This window comes from Sus scrofa, chromosome 15 (assembly GCF_054392235.1).
Source record: "Sus scrofa isolate SSC_HxYL_T2T_F1_AM1 chromosome 15, Sscrofa_HxYL_maternal_Yorkshire_Landrace_v2.0, whole genome shotgun sequence".
Lineage (NCBI taxonomy): Eukaryota > Metazoa > Chordata > Mammalia > Artiodactyla > Suidae > Sus > Sus scrofa.
Genome location: NC_139397.1, coordinates 60,716,186 through 60,733,533, shown reverse-complemented (window position 1 = coordinate 60,733,533; position 17,348 = coordinate 60,716,186). Strand labels below are relative to the sequence as shown.

The 17,348-nt window shown below is 39.8% G+C and overlaps 1 protein-coding gene across 7 annotated transcripts in view; it reads right to left on the bottom strand.

Annotated features, from left to right (window-relative positions):
- The window catches only part of CFAP96 (cilia and flagella associated protein 96), a 487,170-nt gene that overhangs the window by 384,102 nt on the left and 85,720 nt on the right, over positions 1-17,348 (bottom strand). For 3 of the 7 annotated variants that reach the window (XR_014828694.1, XR_014828697.1, XR_014828698.1), the window contains exons 7-8: positions 14,518-14,662; positions 7,323-7,451 (exon numbers count right to left, since the gene is read on the bottom strand). The gene's annotated coding sequence lies outside the window, so the exon portion shown is untranslated. Of the gene's footprint in view, positions 1-7,322; positions 7,452-14,398; positions 14,663-17,348 lie in introns of all 7 variants that reach the window. The other 4 variants (XR_014828696.1, XR_014828693.1, XR_014828699.1 and 1 more) reach the window with 2 other exon arrangements.

Genomic DNA, 17,348 nt, shown 5'->3' with positions numbered 1-17,348 from the left:
AGCAAAGGACAAACCCTGCTTAATCTGATTTTTTTATTGATATATCTGTATCTCAGCTTTCCAATGGGATTGAAATCTCTCCGATAAAGAACTCGAATTTTACTGCTCCGATGACCTGATATCATGTGCCTGGGTATGGTTTCTGACACAATTTGAACCCCAGGATAAATAAATCCAGGCACTTCTGGGTTCAAGAAAATACAGAGATCATAGCACCAAACTAAGAAGTTCAGATTCGATACTGTGTACCAAGGTGGAAAAAAATTAATATCAAATCTTTTACCATTCTTTTCATTTCTAAGCTTCATGTGTTTATTCCAAAGTCATCTCAGGATTTTACAGACACAACATTCCCTCAGAGGAGGTTTACAGGGGAAGAAGAGAGGCAAGCAAAGCATTTTCCCTACCAAATCAGTGGGAAAGTTTGTTCAGGGCAGTCTCACCAGAACCATAAGAGCTGTCGATCAAAATGAAAAGATGGAGACCAAAAGTTGAGGCTATGAGAATGGAGGCCTCCCAACAGAGGCGACAGCGTGCTGCGGTCCTGAACACTGGTTCCGAACCAAGATGCCTGGATTCAGACCACAGATCCACCAGTCACTGCAAATCTGGGACAAGTGAGGTGTGCCCCTGTTTCCTTGTAAACTGAAATCATGACCAGACCTACCACCTGGGCTGTGGTGGGGACTAAATGAGCTGATACACATGTGAAGAACTTTAGAAGAGGCCTGACCACTGTCATCCTGGCCATCACCCATCAGTCTCTGTCCTCTCTCTGTTCTCCTTGATGGAAGACTAGTTGCTCATCTCTTTCCACTAGGCCTCCCTTTCTACATGCATCATTCCAGGGCCTTCAGTTTTATCCTAGGCAACCATTTCTTTTATACTATAACTAGGAAATGAAGACCCCAAATGCCCACAGAGATATTAGTATTAGATATAAAGACAATTTCATTTTCTCTTTTTTCTGCATAATGCTTTTCTAAAAACAAACTTTTCATTACCAAAGGGGAAGGGGGGAAGGGATGAATTAGGAGATTGGGATTAAAATATACACAATACTATATATAAAATAGATAAACAGAGTTCCCACTGTGGCCCAGCATGTTAAGACTGACTACAGTGGCTTGAGTTGCTGTTGAGATGCAGGTTTGATCTCCGGCCCAGCGTAGGATCTGCCATTGCCGCAGCTGTGGCATAGGTCATGGCTGTGGCTAAGATTCAATCCCTCGAATAGGTCATCATTGTGGCTCAGATTCAGTCCCTTTCCCAGGAATTTCCATATGCCTCAGGTGTGACCATAAAATAAAAAAAAATAAATAAAAGGTAGCCAACAAGAACCTACTATATAGCACAAGGAACTATACTCAATATCTTATAATAACCTATAGTGGAAGAGAATGTAAAAGTATATATAAAGTTATAACTGTGAATCACTTTACTGTATGCTTGAAACTAACACAACACTGTAAATCAACTATATTTCAATAAAAATTATATTTAAGAAAAAAAAGAACTAGGAGTTTCCATTGTGGCTCAGCAGTTAATGAACCCAACTAGCATCCATGAGGATGAGGGTTTGATCCCTGACCTCACTCAGTGGGTTAAGGATCCAGTGTTGCTGTGAGCTGTGGTGTAGGTCACAGATGTGGCTCGGATCCCGCATTGCTGTGGCTGTGGTGTAGGCCGGCAGCTACAGCTCCAACTGGACCCCTAGCTTGGGAACCTCCATATGCCATGGGTGCAGCCCTAAAAATAAATAAATAAATAAATAAAGACCAAAAAAAGTAAAAATAAAAAAAGAACTAAACTCCAGCCCAACTGACACCATCCTGTTCTAGGGAAACACACCAGAATGGAGTAACCCCCCCCCCCAAACAAACAGGCAAGAAAGGTGAACATGAAGAAAACTACTCCTGGCTTCCTTTTATTGGCTGGTGACACTGCAGCCTCTGATTTCAAGGCCCAAGACCCCTGTTCTGAAAACGGACACAAATCATTCTGAGATTTGGCTCCTGTTAAGCAAAGGCTTCTTTGAGAAAGAAAAGACCATGTCATTTTACAATCCTATCAAGCTATGCTACCCTGGCTGGTATCTGAAAATACATTTGTCATTGAAGGCATGAGGCAAGCACCTTTATAAATTATTTCAAGCAATCTGTAGAAGCATAATGCCAGCCAACACTCTCAAAGGCCTCATTGTGAGCGTTTGTGTTCAGAGGCTGCTAATTGCTGGCCGCCTCCCATCCTCCTCCTGCAAACACAACACCATATTTGTCTCTCAGCTGTCACTGTTTGTTAGGGGCCTATAAACAGAGAGGATGCGTTCTTAGCAACCACTGTGAAAAAGTACAACCCTACTTCCCCTCCCCCTCAAACAAGCCTGAAAGGAGGAAAGAAGGGAAAAGGGACCTTACAAAGTTACATGCCAAAGTCAAAAATGACAATCCAATACGGAAAGTTTCAAAACTGCTGGCTGCCATTGACTTGGGGGAAAAAAGAACAAAAAAAAAAAAAAAAAAAAAAAAAAAAAAAAATTCTCAAGAAGCTTTCAGAAGGCAGCTGCCAACAGATTAAAAGGCGACTAGAAGTGATCTCACTGCCATTTGTAGACGTCTGGTCACACGGATTATCTGCAAGATAACCAAGAATAATTCAGTTACGTTATTTGATTTTATTTCCTTGTTGAATGCTTTGGGCCTCATCCTGCTATTTTTAGTCATCAGTGTCAGACGCCATGGGAAGCCATCACCCAGGCAGTTCAAGGACTACCTGTTCATCCAGAACAGGTAAAAGTTCTGGAAACCAAAATCACCAAAAAAGCAGCTGGCGATCAAAGCATTCAAGGGATTTGGTGAAGGAGGAGCAGTGGGGAGACAGGTTTGTTTGCTGACAATGGCAGAGCAGCCTTGATGGAGGCTGCATTTTAGAGAGAATTACAGAAAATCATCATACCTGTAAAGGAAGCAGAAACCTTGACTTAATTAAAAAAAAGAAAAAAAAAGAATATGGCAGAGGATCTGTGGGAGCACCTCTGGCCAGTGACGCTTGCAGGAAGTTTAAAATGTTTCTGGAGTTAAATCAGTTCCCTCTTGCCAGCCTGAGAACGTCCAGTTTGGAAAACAGGACTTGTAGGCATGGAAACAACAGACCTCTTGGTAACAAAACTCATTACCGGGTTTAATGGAGAAAAAATGTGGAGAATCCTCGAGAGAGAAGGACAGTTGGTGCAGTTCTGTGAGGCCAGATAGTACGAAATCTAAAATGAGGGTAATTAGTCACTTATGATGGAACATGATGGAGGATAAGGTGAGAAAAAGAATGTCACTTTGCTATACAGAAGAAATTGACAGAACAGTGTGACTCAACTATAATAGAAAAAATAAAAACCTAAAAAAATTAAAAATTAAAAAAAATGAGGGTAACTAAATGCTAAGCTTCAGTAATTGAAAGGAAAGAATTAATCTTTTGTGAGCCATGATCCTTCAAGTGCTGCCTGTCTGAAAGTATTAGGGTTGCTAGTAATCAAAGCAATAAAAGTAAAAGACACCCAGAAGAAATTATGTGAATCCTGTATTCCCATTATGTCCTTGAAAACACATTCAATTAAGAAGCTGTTTAGAACTGAACTTCCATGAATAATGTTTCAAAACTGGAAAATGCAAAAATATTGTTAACAGAAAGCCTGTATATTAAGTGCCAACTTTTAGGCTGTTTCATTTTGATCTTCACAATAGCCCTTTGATAAGGATGTTATCTCTGCTGCATTATAGATGAGGAAACTGAGGCCCAGAGGAGTTGAGGTCAGTAGTCAGCAGAGCTAAGCTTCCCACCTAAGCCAGGACTGCTTCTCCCCTTCATCCAGCCTCCACCCTGCACATGCTATGATTCAGATAAAACTACATTGATACTTCTGGGTATAACAGGCGATTTCTACGGTGCTGATACTCTCCCACCAAAAAGTGCCATTGCATGAGCAGAGGTCATAGTACATATTTTTGCTGTAAAAGTGGGAAACCTTGTTGTATTTTGTTTTAGCATTTTTTAAAAGCTCTTTTCCTTGGTCACAAAATTTTTCCTTCTGTTTTCTCTTCCTCTACCCCTTCCTCTCTTCTCCTTCCTCTCTCCACTCTTACACGCTCACCTTACACTGGAGCCCCATTCATTCTTCTATACCCTCACCATGTCCAGGGAAGCTCTCATGAGACTTCCCAGGGTACTTGCTATGGTCAGTGGTACTTCAGTGACCACCCCACTCACGTCCCCTCTTCACCCAGCGCTTCCACCCCATTCCCAAGTCTAGCTGCTCTATTTGCTGGTAACTTAAGAGTAAAGGCAGTAATGGGCAGCATTAAGGTCTACAAGAAGACTGCTGCCAACTTCTCATGACCTTTGATCTCCTAGGAGCTTCTGTTAACATGGCCAGAGAGTGATGGTGGAAAATGAAAAACTGAGTTTAAAACACACTAGAAGTCAATAGATATGGTCTGGCTCAATCTGACCACCCAGGCTTTGAAATCTATAGGTGGAAACTATGGTCTGAGGAGAGGAATGTATCCATATATGATTAGAACTATTGCAGAAATCGATATATACCAACTTAGTCCCTCTTCTCCACATACAATTTTTAGTCACTTTTTTTTCGTCTCCATTCTTCCCCAATTGTAATTTAGAGATTTAAGAAGCACATTTTTTTTTCCTGCCAGGACACTAAAAGTAGTACCTTTGTTAACCTCAGCTACAATGGGTTAAATTGTGATTAGAATATTTCCTTCCTAAGTGTCTGATTTAATAGAACATAAGGGAAGAAAAGAAAGGGGAGATCTAAAAACCACTTCAGTCACTAAAACACAAGACTTCTTTAAGATTGTTTGTAATATACACAATTGTTTAAATTTACAACCATTCATTTATAGAATTTACACTTCAAGAAAATGTAATATATCCTGAGAATACCAAATGTTGGCAAGGATGTAGAGTAACTGGAATTCTCATACACTGCTGGTAGGAATGCAAAATGGTACAACCACAAAGAAAAACTATTTGTCAGTCTCTTAAAAAGTTAAATACATACTTTCCATAGTATCCAGTCAGTCCACTCCAAGGAATTCACCACATAAGTCCATACAAAGAATTACATACAAATGTTCAAAGCAGCATTATTTATAATAACCCAAAACTGGAAACCACCACCCAATTTTCATCAACAGGTAAAGATAAACTGTAGAATATACATCCTGTAGAATACTACTCCGTAAAAAAAAGCTAGGGGACGATGACGTGTGGACAACTGATACAATAAAATAGGTGAATCTTAAAATCATTCACTGAATGAAAGAAGCCAGACACAAAAGAGTCCCTACTGCATGATACCATTCATATAAAATTCTAGAAAATATGAACTAAGTCCACAGTGACAAAAAGCAGATGAATGGTTACTCCAGCCATGCAAGGATGCTGCTAAACATCTTACATAGCATGAAAGCCCCCCCATAATAAAAATTATTGGGTCCAAATTTCAAAGGTCCTGAGGCTGAGAAACCTGAGCTAATCTGACCAACGAAAAAGAGAATACACGCAAATTATTAAGGTCAGGAATGAAAGAGGAGAGAGACATCACTACCAATCCTACAGAAAGTAAAAGGATTATAAGAACATGTTACAGATAACTTTATATTAACAAATTAGGTATTATAGATGAAATAGGAAGATTCATAGAAAGGTGAACATTAACAAAGCTGACTGAATGAAAAGGATGAAACATGAATAGATTCATAACAAGTAAAGAATTTGAATTTATAATTGAAAACCATCCAAGGAAACGACTAGGCCAGATGTCTTCACGGATGTATGCTATAAAAATATTTAAAGGACAAACAACACCACTCCTTCAAAACTCTTCCACAAAACATAAGAGAGAACACTTCTCAACTAATCCCATGATGCTAGTATTACACTAATATTAAAATTAAAGACATCATAAGAAAAGAAAACTATAGACCAATATTCTTCATGAGTCTATATGCAAAAATCCTCAACAGAATGTTAGCCAAATGAATCCAATAATATATAAAAAGAATTAAACACCATGACCAAATGGAATTACCCCAGGAATATAAATTTGGCTTAATATCTAAAAATCAATCAAGGTAAAATTGTTTTATATAATAATATGAATAAAGGACAAAACCACATGATTATGTCAATACATGCAAAAAAAAACATTTGGCAATATCTAACATCCATTCATGATAAACAGTCTCAAAAACTAGAGATGGAAAGAATTTCTTCAACTTGATAAATGGATTCTATGAAAAAACTGCAACTAGTGTCATACTTATAGGTAAAATACTGAATGCTTTTCCTTCTAAAACTGGGGAAAAGACCACATATTGTATAATTGTATTTATGCAAAATGTCCAGAAAAAGTAAATCTACAGAGACAGAGAAAAAAGAGAGAGAGACACTGATGGGCTAATACTATTTTATCCTTGATAAATGTACTTTTCCTCCCTCAAGCTATCAGGCAACTTCTGACTGAGCTCCTCTCTAGCTCCAGTGGCTGTATTTTTCCAGAAGCTCCTCTCTGGTCCCAAGGAGGAGGCACTGGCAAACACTCCTTCTGTGTACAGAGGGATGTGCGGTTGCCTCAGAACCAGAAGGGGCTTTGCTTCGGGAATAAAGGAAAGAGACATTGAAGAAAATGCTGTTAGGAGCTCCCATCGTGGGTCAGCAAAAATGAACTTCCCTAGTATCCATGAGGGTGCAGGTTCCATCGCTGGCCTCACCCAGTTGGTTAAGGATCTGGCATTGCCATGAGCTGTGGTGTATGTCGAAGATGCAGCTCAGATTCTGCGTTGCTGTGGCTGTGGCTTAGGCTGGCAGCTATAGTTCCAATTCGACCCATGGCCTGGGAATACATATGCCATGGGTGAGGGCCTCGAAAGCAAGCAAGCGAAAGAAAGAAAGAAAGAAAGAAAGAAAGAAAGAAAGAAAGAAAGAAAGAAAGAAAGAAAGAAAGAAAGAAAGAAAGAAAGAGAAAGAAATGCTGTTAAGGTCCCCCAACCTGAATTTTATCATTAAGAGGGACAGGTCCATGAGTAAGGAAAAACGTCACTTCAACATGAAGGTACTGCTTTAGAATCAGGAGAGAAACAGAATCCTGCATTCATGACAGTGCTTTGGAGAAGAATCCCTCTGTCATCACACTACTTGATAAACATGCCACACAAAACCTCTTGGCAACTGCAAAAGTTTTCAACACATAAAGAGAAATAAATGGAATCTCATCAGAGGCAACTGTTTAGAGCAGAAGCTGTTACCTGCAAGCAAGTGGCATTGTATTTGGAATGCTGTGAGCACTCAGTCATCACCATATGGATCTAACTCAAATCCCTTGGTTATCCTCACGTCATGTAGGGCATGGCAAGATCTTGAGTCCCGGACACCACCTGCGGAGGAGACAGACGTCACCTTCCATCAACATATCCATCTGCATTTCAGCTGTTAAGATTACTGCATGCTGCCCTTCCCCAGGCATCATTTTGCAACCATGAGTTTACTAAGGGCCAGAGGACCTAGAAAAAAATTGATTGGGAACCATACTCTTTCTGTTTAAAAGCCAAAGATTTCAACATATGCCTGCCGAATTAGCATAATCTTATGTGGGTCACAGGAACAGCAAAGGGCAATGGAGACATTAATCATAATGATGGGAGAAGGGCATCTGGAGGATGGATCAGGTCCTACCTAGGTAGAAAAATTGCTTATCCTGGGTCAGGGGTGCCTGACACTCTAGCCACTCTGTCACAGCCTATGTGCTAAAAGGCAAATGGCTACACGTGGTAATAGGAAAAGGTGTGTCACCAAGAGCTGTAAGGCCTGGGACCCAAGGAGTTTTGTTGTGGGGTATTCTTGGCTGAACATGAGCTTGAGGGACCACCAGAAGGAAAAAGTCCTCTCAATCCCTTTTGGAGGCAGAAATGCTAGTGACCAGAGAGACCTGAAGGTGCAGGGGCCGGCCTATGGCCAGAAGCACTAACATCCAGCTCATGGGCTCCATCTTTCTAGGAACCCCGTGAGTCTGCCTGCCATCACTTAAGTACCAGTATGACTCGCAGTAAAACAGAAGCAGGTGTTTTCTCATCACCTGGGCTGTGTCTGGGCTGCCTTTGGGTTGAAAGGAAGAGCCCAAGAATGAGTAATTGAGTAGATTGTTCCTATTGTGTTGAGAGTTAGTGTCTGAGAAAAAGAGACCAAAAACAATAACATGAGAAAACTTGGAGCATGACTGCCCCACATTCTCCCAGCATCAGAGGCTGGTGTTGTCACTATTCTCTGTCTTCTGCAGCACACTAATGCCAGCCTCAAGGAGACCTGAACCAGGGGAGAAAGGCACAGTCATGTCTGTGCTCGGCATCAGTACTGACTTCCCATGGAATGTCATCTATGTGGAAATTAACATATATCAATCAATTTTGAACACTGCACACCTGAAGTTTATGACTTTATTCTTGACTTATTCAGAAGTACAGTCTGTGCTTAGCTGGAAAGAAGAGAAAAAAAAGGAAGGTATGTACTTTCCAGTTTGGAAAGGAATGTGTACCTTGTGCCCATTAATCTTATTTATCATGTTTGCGCGTTTCTAAGAGTTTTGCTCAGGAATCATAAAATGGGGTTTAAATAAAGTAAAAAGGAAATTGAATTCCATCAATCAATATGCTAAAACACAACCCAAATTAAATGTCATGAGGTTATACCATTTCATCAATTATAATTAATACTGTCTGTGCAGGCCTCTTCTGAGAAAATACTTGTTATGATTCATTTCCTACAAAGAAATTCATCTTCTGGCTTCCCTACAAATTGAAAAATTATATAGTGAGTTAAGAAAAAAGAAAACTATTGTCCCATCAGCTAATTTTAAAGTGGAATTTATTATAGAAAAATATTCTTCCATCTAAATAGTCAGAAAATGAATTGATTTTGAAGCTTTCTATTTTTCTTAATGAAAAAGTCTGAGTTTAGAGAACTGTAGTTGTAGGTCATGTAATCACTATACTGCTAAAATCAAAATTCATATATAAACTAATATTTAAATCAGGAATAATTAAACTGACATGTATTTTTTTCTTTTTCACTAGAAATGCTCATTTCCCAGATCAGAAGAAATAGTTTTTCTTATTCTTCCTTCTTATGTGTGTTATATAGGGTTTTTTGATTCACTCAAGGAATTATAATATTTAGCAGCTGAGAAAGACAGGAATTGGGTGGGAACCCAGGAAGCTGGAATACAGCTCAGGAACTGAAAGATTCTAGGGGCATCCGGGACCAGACTGGGTGTGGTAGGCAGGATTCCAAGATGGCCTAAAGATTCCCACTGCCTGGTGAACACCCCCTTACAACCCCTCCTCTTGAATGTGGAGAGAATTGTGAGTATGGTATGATAGTCACACCTTGACTGCATTGTTACATAAGACACATAAGCAGAAGACTGGTGTGAGATCCCCAGGTTGGCCTGGAAGAAGCAAACCACCATATGTAGAAAGGGCTGTGGACTGGAAGCCCCTGGGAGTAGACAGCCTCAGTCCTACAACCACGAGAAATGAATTCTGCCAATGGTCAATGAGCTTGGAATAAGACCCTGAGCCTCATCGGACCACAGCCCCAGCTAATCTTTGATTTCAGTCTGTGAGAGCCTAAGCAGAGGACACAGCTAAGCTATACCTGGACTCCTGACCCACAGAAAGTGTGATAGTAAATTTATTTGTTTCAAGCTGCTATATTCGTGGTCATCTGTATATATTCAGCAATAGAACACCAATGCATTGGGTTAGCTCCCTGCCCCTCAGGGATAGAAATATGACAATTCCTACCGATCTGTGTGTGATAAACAGCCCACATACTTGCTTCTCTGCCCTTTGGCTCCTCATACTCATGGCTCGCTGGTGGTTTGTTCAGGACTCTCCTGCTTCATGTTCATGTGTCTTTTTTATTTATGCTCCCACTCATAAGCGAATGCCTCTCACTCTCATAGAAGCTGAGCAGACAAAACAACAGACGTCCTCAAAAGTGTCTTACTTTACTGAGGCACCTTCATAATGTCAACTAATTCTCACAAAATTTTGAGGTGAGTACCATTATTACCCTCATTTTTGTAATAAATCAAGGAGTTAGGTGACTTGAGTGGAGAAGCCAGCCTCAAACCCAAGACATCCTGCATTAGGTCTTTTGCTCTTTTCTCCTCTTCTGCACTGCCACCCTGAAATAACAGGAGAGTCTCATGAATGCCACAGAGACAGTGAAAACTCTACCCAAGAGAGTTCTGCATATATTGCATTCTTTCCTCTTGAGTTAAACCAGAAACAATCCACTATGGAGCCATCATTCAGCTTCTCTAATTATGTAGCTCTTGCTTTGCCAATATAGCCTGAGTCAGGAAAACCTAGGTATAAACATTTGCTGGCTCTACATCTGTGAGCAAATTAGTTCTATGAGGTTCAGTTTTCTCAGGTGCAAAAGGAAGCTATAGCAGGACTTACTCCATAGTGTTTCCACATAGAAGCTCAGGAAGTGGAAGCTGTTGTTATTGGTGGTGGTGATTATTCATCAAAGGCAACTACAATGTCTTACACCTCCATAGCTTGACAACAATTAAGCCACTACTAAGAACAACTCAGACGAATAAGTTACTTGGTTAATTCCTTTTTTTTTTTTTTTTTTTTTTTCTTTTTAGGGCCACGTCTACGGTGTATGGAGGTTCCCAGGCTAGGGACTGAATCGGAGCTATAGCTGCTGGTACAGCTGCTGGCCTATGCCACAACCACAGCAACACAGGATTTGAGCTGCATCTGCAACCCACACCACAGCTCACAGCAACACTGGATCTTTAACCCATTGAGCGAAGCTAGGGATTGAACCCTCAACCTCATGGTTACTAGTCGGATTCTTTTCCATTGCACCACAGTGGGAACTCCTCATCTGTCCATCTAGTGTGGACATCCATTCAAACTATTCTAATTTGAATGGATGTCCTAGATGGAAAATTTCCCATGAAAGAAAGAATTGGGTCTTCATTTGGGAAATAATTTCTCAAGAATTTAAGAGCAGTCAGAAGTCCTTGTAGGAATATATGAGGAATGGATTTGTTCAAGGTATAGGGAAATCCTCCTTTTGGAACTCTCTGAGTGGGCCAGATCATCACCATCAGAAAATGTCCAGAAGGTTCACCATCATATGTAAACTACGTAAAATTAACCTGTAGAATTAAGGTTAAGAGCATGGACTTCAGAGTTGCATTACCTGGATTCAAATATTGCTTCTGGCATTTATTCTGTGGGCTTGCCTTAGTATGTACTTAACTTCTTTGTGTCTTGGATCCCTTACAGACAAAAGGAGGATATTATTGGTGTTTGCTTCATGGTGTTGTGGAGAGCATTAAATGAGTTCATATGCAGCCATAGCGCTTAGAACAATGCCTAGATGTGATAAACACTCAATAAAGTTTAAAGTTTGTAAATTCAACCAAAGTTTACTGAATTTCTACCATATACCAGACACTGTGAATACAAACAAGAAAGGAAGCAGAAAAAAATGTTTATGAAGTTTTATGAGTAAATCACTCTGATAGGTGTTTTACATATATTATCTTAATTAGCTTTTAATTAGTAATCTTATTAGTTAGGTATTATTTGCCTCGTTTTATAAATGAGGAACATGGGTAAAGAGAAATAACCATGTTTCTTAAGGTCACAGAGCTAGTAAGTGGTAAAGTAGGGATTCGAAGCCAAAAATGGAACTATATCTAATCTCTTGGGATAGAATATGATGAGAGATGGTATGAGAAAAAGAATGTATATGTATGTGTATGACTGAGTCACTATGCTGTATAGCAGAAATTGACACAATACTGTAAATCAACTATACTCTAATAAAAAAAAAAAAGGCAAACACAAAACCTACCAGAAAAAAGAAAATAAAATTTCAAACGAAAGTGAAAAAAAAAAAAAAAAAAAAAAGACTAGGCTCAATCCCGCTTTTGTTATAAATAAGACACAATCTCTGGCCTTAAAGAATGAACAATCTACCATGAAGATTCACATGTAAAAGACTAGGTATAATAAGATGTAAGTGCCGAAGTAGAGCAATATACAAAATAGATGTATTTACCTATAGGAATGAGAATTCTTTGGGATGTCAGAGAAGTGACATTTGAAAGAGGAATAAGATTTCTCCAGAAGAACAAGGACATTCAAGGAGGGGGAAAGGAGTGAAATAGTCACAGATTGAGACACACACGCACGCACGCACGCACGCACGCCAGAAGTACTGGAGGACCAGCAAAGAAAATGACCAAGATCATTGTCTCCATGAATGGGATCTCAGGTTACAGTCCAACAGCCACCCCACACAGCATGTTGCTACTTGCATTGATGCCAGGAATTCATCTCTGCTTAAAACAGCAGCAGTTTCTAACTGGAAGCACCAAACTGCTCTGTGTCACTGCCTCTTCCCAGCAGCCCAAACCTAGGTCCACTGTGTGCATCTTTAAGGTACTTCACCTGTTCTCCCCTGTTGCTGGCACCCACTGGAATTTAGGTTACAGCATATACTCCACTCTCATTGTGTCCCCACCGTTCTGCAACACCTTCTACAACCTAATTCATCAGTTTCATCTGCTTAAGATTTTTTTCACCAGCTCCATCTGCTTAAGAACATATGTTTTCCCCAAGATTTTTCAGTCCGGCCTCTATTCCAGGCAAAATGAATCTTTCTGCATTGTTACTAGGCTATTTCCTACAGGCCTCTTTAAAACTGTTATTATGTTGTGATGACTGTTTATGTGCCACTTTTCCCTAATGTGAATTCCTTAGAGCAAGCAATGGGTCTGTTCATTTCCAACGTCTAGTCCAATGCCTAACACATAAACATTTGCTAAATAAATGAACAATAAGTGAATAAATGAATGATAATCGAAAGGCCCTTCCCAGACTTTAAGAACCTCCATCAGAGGAATCCACCATCCTATCCAATTTTTCTTTCCAGTAACCTTAAGAAGAAAAATTTTACCCTGGTCTCTTCAATACTCAGTCTTCCCCCCACCATTCCAACCATCATCCAAGCTCCCCACTGTCTTTCCTTTGACCTTAAATCATACAAGATGCTGTTTTCCACCTACATAGTTTTGCTAATGTTTACTAGCCTGCAAAGCCAAATCCTCTCTTCTCTCACAACTAAGATCAAACATTTTCCTCATACATGTCCCATTGTGGCACAGCAGAAATGAACCTGACTAGTATCCACGAGGATTCCGGTTCGATCCCTGGCCTCACTCAGTGGCTGGGGCATCTGGCATTGCCATGAGCTGTGCTGTAGGCCTGTAGCTATAGCTCTGATTTGACTCCTAGCCTGGAAACTTCCATATGCTGCAGGTGTGGCCTTAAAAAAAAAAAACTCAAAAACCATTTTCCTCATGATGTGCAAAACATTCAGGTATACTTCCCTGATTCTTTTCAGCATTGTCTTTAACTTTTGAAACCTCTAACGCTCATCCAACCCCTGTATTATTTGAGTTATTTTTTTGTCTTTTTTTGGAGGGGGGAAGCTACACCAGTGGCATATGGAGGTTCCCAGGCTAGGGGTCAAAATGAAGCTATTTTAACTCTTAGATCTTTAATTTTAGCTTTCTTTTTTTTATTGCTTTTTTAGGGCTATATCCACAGCATATGAAAGTTCCCAGGTTAGAGGTTGAACTGGAGCTACAGCTGCTGGCCTACATACGCCAAAGCCATACCAACACTGGATCTGAGCCACATCTGCGACCTACACCTCAGCTCATGGCAACACTGGATCTTTAACCCACTGAGGGAGACCAGGGATCGAACTTGCGCCCTCATGGATACCCGTCAGATTCACTTCCACTGAGCCACAATGGGAACTCTATTATCCTCAAGTTATTTTATATGAGCATATCTTGTCTTCTCAAGGTTAAGGAATGTCATTTCTTGTTCCATTTTTATCTGTCATTACTCAATGACACATAGAAGTTTATTAAATGATACTGAAGTTTATTAAACTTCAATGACACATTGAAGTTTATTAAAGAAATGAATAAGCAAGAAGCTGGCAGATTCAGAATGGTTACTTAATGGCTAATCTAACACAATATTATCTAAAATATTCTTATAGGAATAATAAATTATTTCTCTTATTATCATTAAGCATGATATACAGATAGGGAATTTTATAAGGTACCAGGCTAATTATCTTCTGCTAAGAGAACCGAAATATAACTGAGCTTTACCACAGGTAAGTATATTCAGGGGATATGATGCAATATGCCTAGATACAAGACTAATTGTTCCATGATTGGATTTTGCTGGCTAGAGAGCTCACTTACTCCTTTAGCACACAGGCTCCTGAGTCTATAGGTTTCATCCACACTCCTGGGTCCAGCTCACAGTGTACGTGTACTGCAGCCTTCCCTCTGATCCCTGAAGCTCTGGCAGATGGCCATACCATTTCCATCCAAATCTTCTCATCTGGAATGAGCAGATCCATCTTCTTTGCCAGAATAGGCTTTAGTCCTGAACCAAGTTAGGGCAGCTGTTTGCCAAACTCAGAGATGACGCTTGATTCTAACAATCAATATGGAGCTGAGCCACTGAGGAGAAAATGAGAGAATGGAAAACAATGATGTTTCATTTCCAGAGTAACTGCCATAATGTATTTTTAAAGGCCCTATCTAGTTGGCTCTGGCCTATAGGGCTTGAATAAAACTCATCCTCGTTTATATTCTTTTTACATTTGTGAAAAGAATATAAATGTAATATTTGCTTTTACAAAAGCTTATTTTAACACAAAATTAAGATGGAAATCTTGAAATTAAGGAAATTTTAAATATTTTGAATATAAATAGAAGGAAGATGGAAAGAAAATAGAAAAAAATGCTTTACTACTCTCCTTTCTCAGTTATTCATTGGTTCCCCCTAAATGCCTAAAATTTTAAAACATCAAAATGTAAGCTGATTATCCAGCCCAAACTGATCAAATCACATTCGTGGGTTGCTTTAACCTGGGATAAAAAGAAGGTCACAATCAATAGCAGAAGGCTCCAACACTGGCTTTGCCCCCACAAGTCTGTAATTCCAACTTCTCTGTTCTTCCCAGGCGTACATCACATGTACTCCATGATGCTGTCTTTCATGGTCTGGTGCTAGAACTGTTTACACCAAAAATGGCAACTAGGCCAAAGAAACATGATGAAGTCGAAATCACCAATGCCCAGAGAAGCTGCCATCACTCCTGCCTATGCTCACTGAAGTCACTGGTTGCAATAACAGTTCCAAGAAGAGTGAGCAATAAAGTCTGCAACATGCTCCTTCCCAGGGGTAATGATAGGGTTGCTAATGTCCCCTTATGTTCTGATCCACCAAGCCCAGGAAGCTAACCATGCCCAGTGTTGAGTGTGCTGCTGGCTAAGAAAGTTGCCCTCTAATGCCACCATTTTGCTGGTACTAGTGTAACTGGCAGTATGTGTGCTTAAACCACATTGATATTTTCATAAAACCACTCTTTCTCATCCTTATAACTTCTTGCCTTAGGGCTTTGAAACACATTGATACAGCTGATCTGGAATGATAACTATTGGGTACAACAAGTCTGCAATGTGCTCCCCCCATCCAAACTCCCACCCCTCACCTTGGATTTGCACCATGGACTTGTTCCAACCTCTTATCCTCTCTCCCCTTGGGATCAATTTCTTCAGAAGAAGTTACTCATGTAACTACTGTTCATTTAAAAATCTACTTAGTACCTGGTCAGCTCACAAGCTTCTTCACACATGCCCAGATAATCTTGAATTCCAGAGTCTGCCTGCTGCAAACTTATGTTTCTTTTATTGAGAGTATTTACTTCAGAGACAATGAGAAATGAACTTATCTTTATTCATGCCAAGTGGTAGACAGGCCTGGAAGTTCAAAACTTGAGTTGCGGCAGAGCTTACGTACCTGCCCACTGCATCTCTCACAAGCGTCCTATCTTAATAAATCTATTTCTTGCCTATCACCTTGTCTCTCGCTGAATTCCTTCTGCGTGGAGACATGAAGAACCTGAACCTCAGTGAGTCCAGACACAGGGTGATTCTAATTTAAAACCTTGGGTTCGAGTCCCAGTCTGGGTTTAGGCTGAGTTCGAGTCCTGGCACATGGGTTCAAGTCCCAATCTGTGTTCAGCTGGGTTCGGGCCATTAATACTGTCAGTTTCAATTCTATTCTTAGCCCAGGAACTTCCATATGCTGTAGGTGTGGCCATAAAAATAAAATATTGTTTTTGATGCTCTGCTTCTAGTATCGTTTAATCCTGTTTCATACTTTCACGTCAGTAGGCGGGCCTATCAAACATTATTGTTAAAAGACAAAACCTCATTATCCCAACTCCAGACTCAGATGTGTCGTAAGTGCTTTTAGAATGTGCATTTTTCTCTTCTGGCATCCTGGACCATCCTGTTACAGACTTCCTTTGAACAAGAGGACATGAAATTAAACTGCAATCCCTCTTTTTTTTTTTTTTTAACTAGATACTAATGGAAGAAATGTTCACATATTGAGGTATGGGGAAAGTCATCCTGGCTTTTACATAATTTAACTCAAATTTTATGCTAACTGAAACAGCCTGTTTGTGGTCTCTCGAATATAAATACTGTATATCTGCTTTAATCGTTAAAAAAAAAAAAAGGTGCACTGTCCAGAAGTAAAGATTGCCCTATTAAAGTTCCTTCCTTGGAAGCCAATGCTGGTACTCCTTCAAAGACAAGACTTCTTTCCCAGGTGCCAAGGCCATATTGACTGGCTGTGTATATGTTGATCTGTTTTTGTTTTTGTTTTTGAAACCTTGAAGGAATGGATCCCTGACTTGTTTTATATTCTTTGTTCTGACAAAATATAAAGATGAAAACCATGCTTCTGCGGAACAATTCCTCAGAGTTATCCAAGAGGCCGTTTGCGGGATTATAGCCCACAGTTTGGCTCAAATAAAACTCTTTTCTGTTCCCATTAAAAAAAACTAAGACAAAAACAAAAACACAAACCTTGAGCTGCAAAGATCATAGGCTATCAGCTCAATTTTGATTACTTGGTAGTTTTGTTTTTCTTTGTTTTCTTTTGTTGTGTCTCTAAAAGTAACCTCACAACCTTCTTTCAACAAGTTAAAACCTATGTCCTGATCCTGAGAGAGCCCATCAAAACCTTACATCAGTTGGTAAAGAAACTTAACATCAAGAAAAGAAATTCCCAGGGTTCCAGTCATGGCTCGGTGGTTAATGAACCAGACTAGTATCCATGAGGATGCAG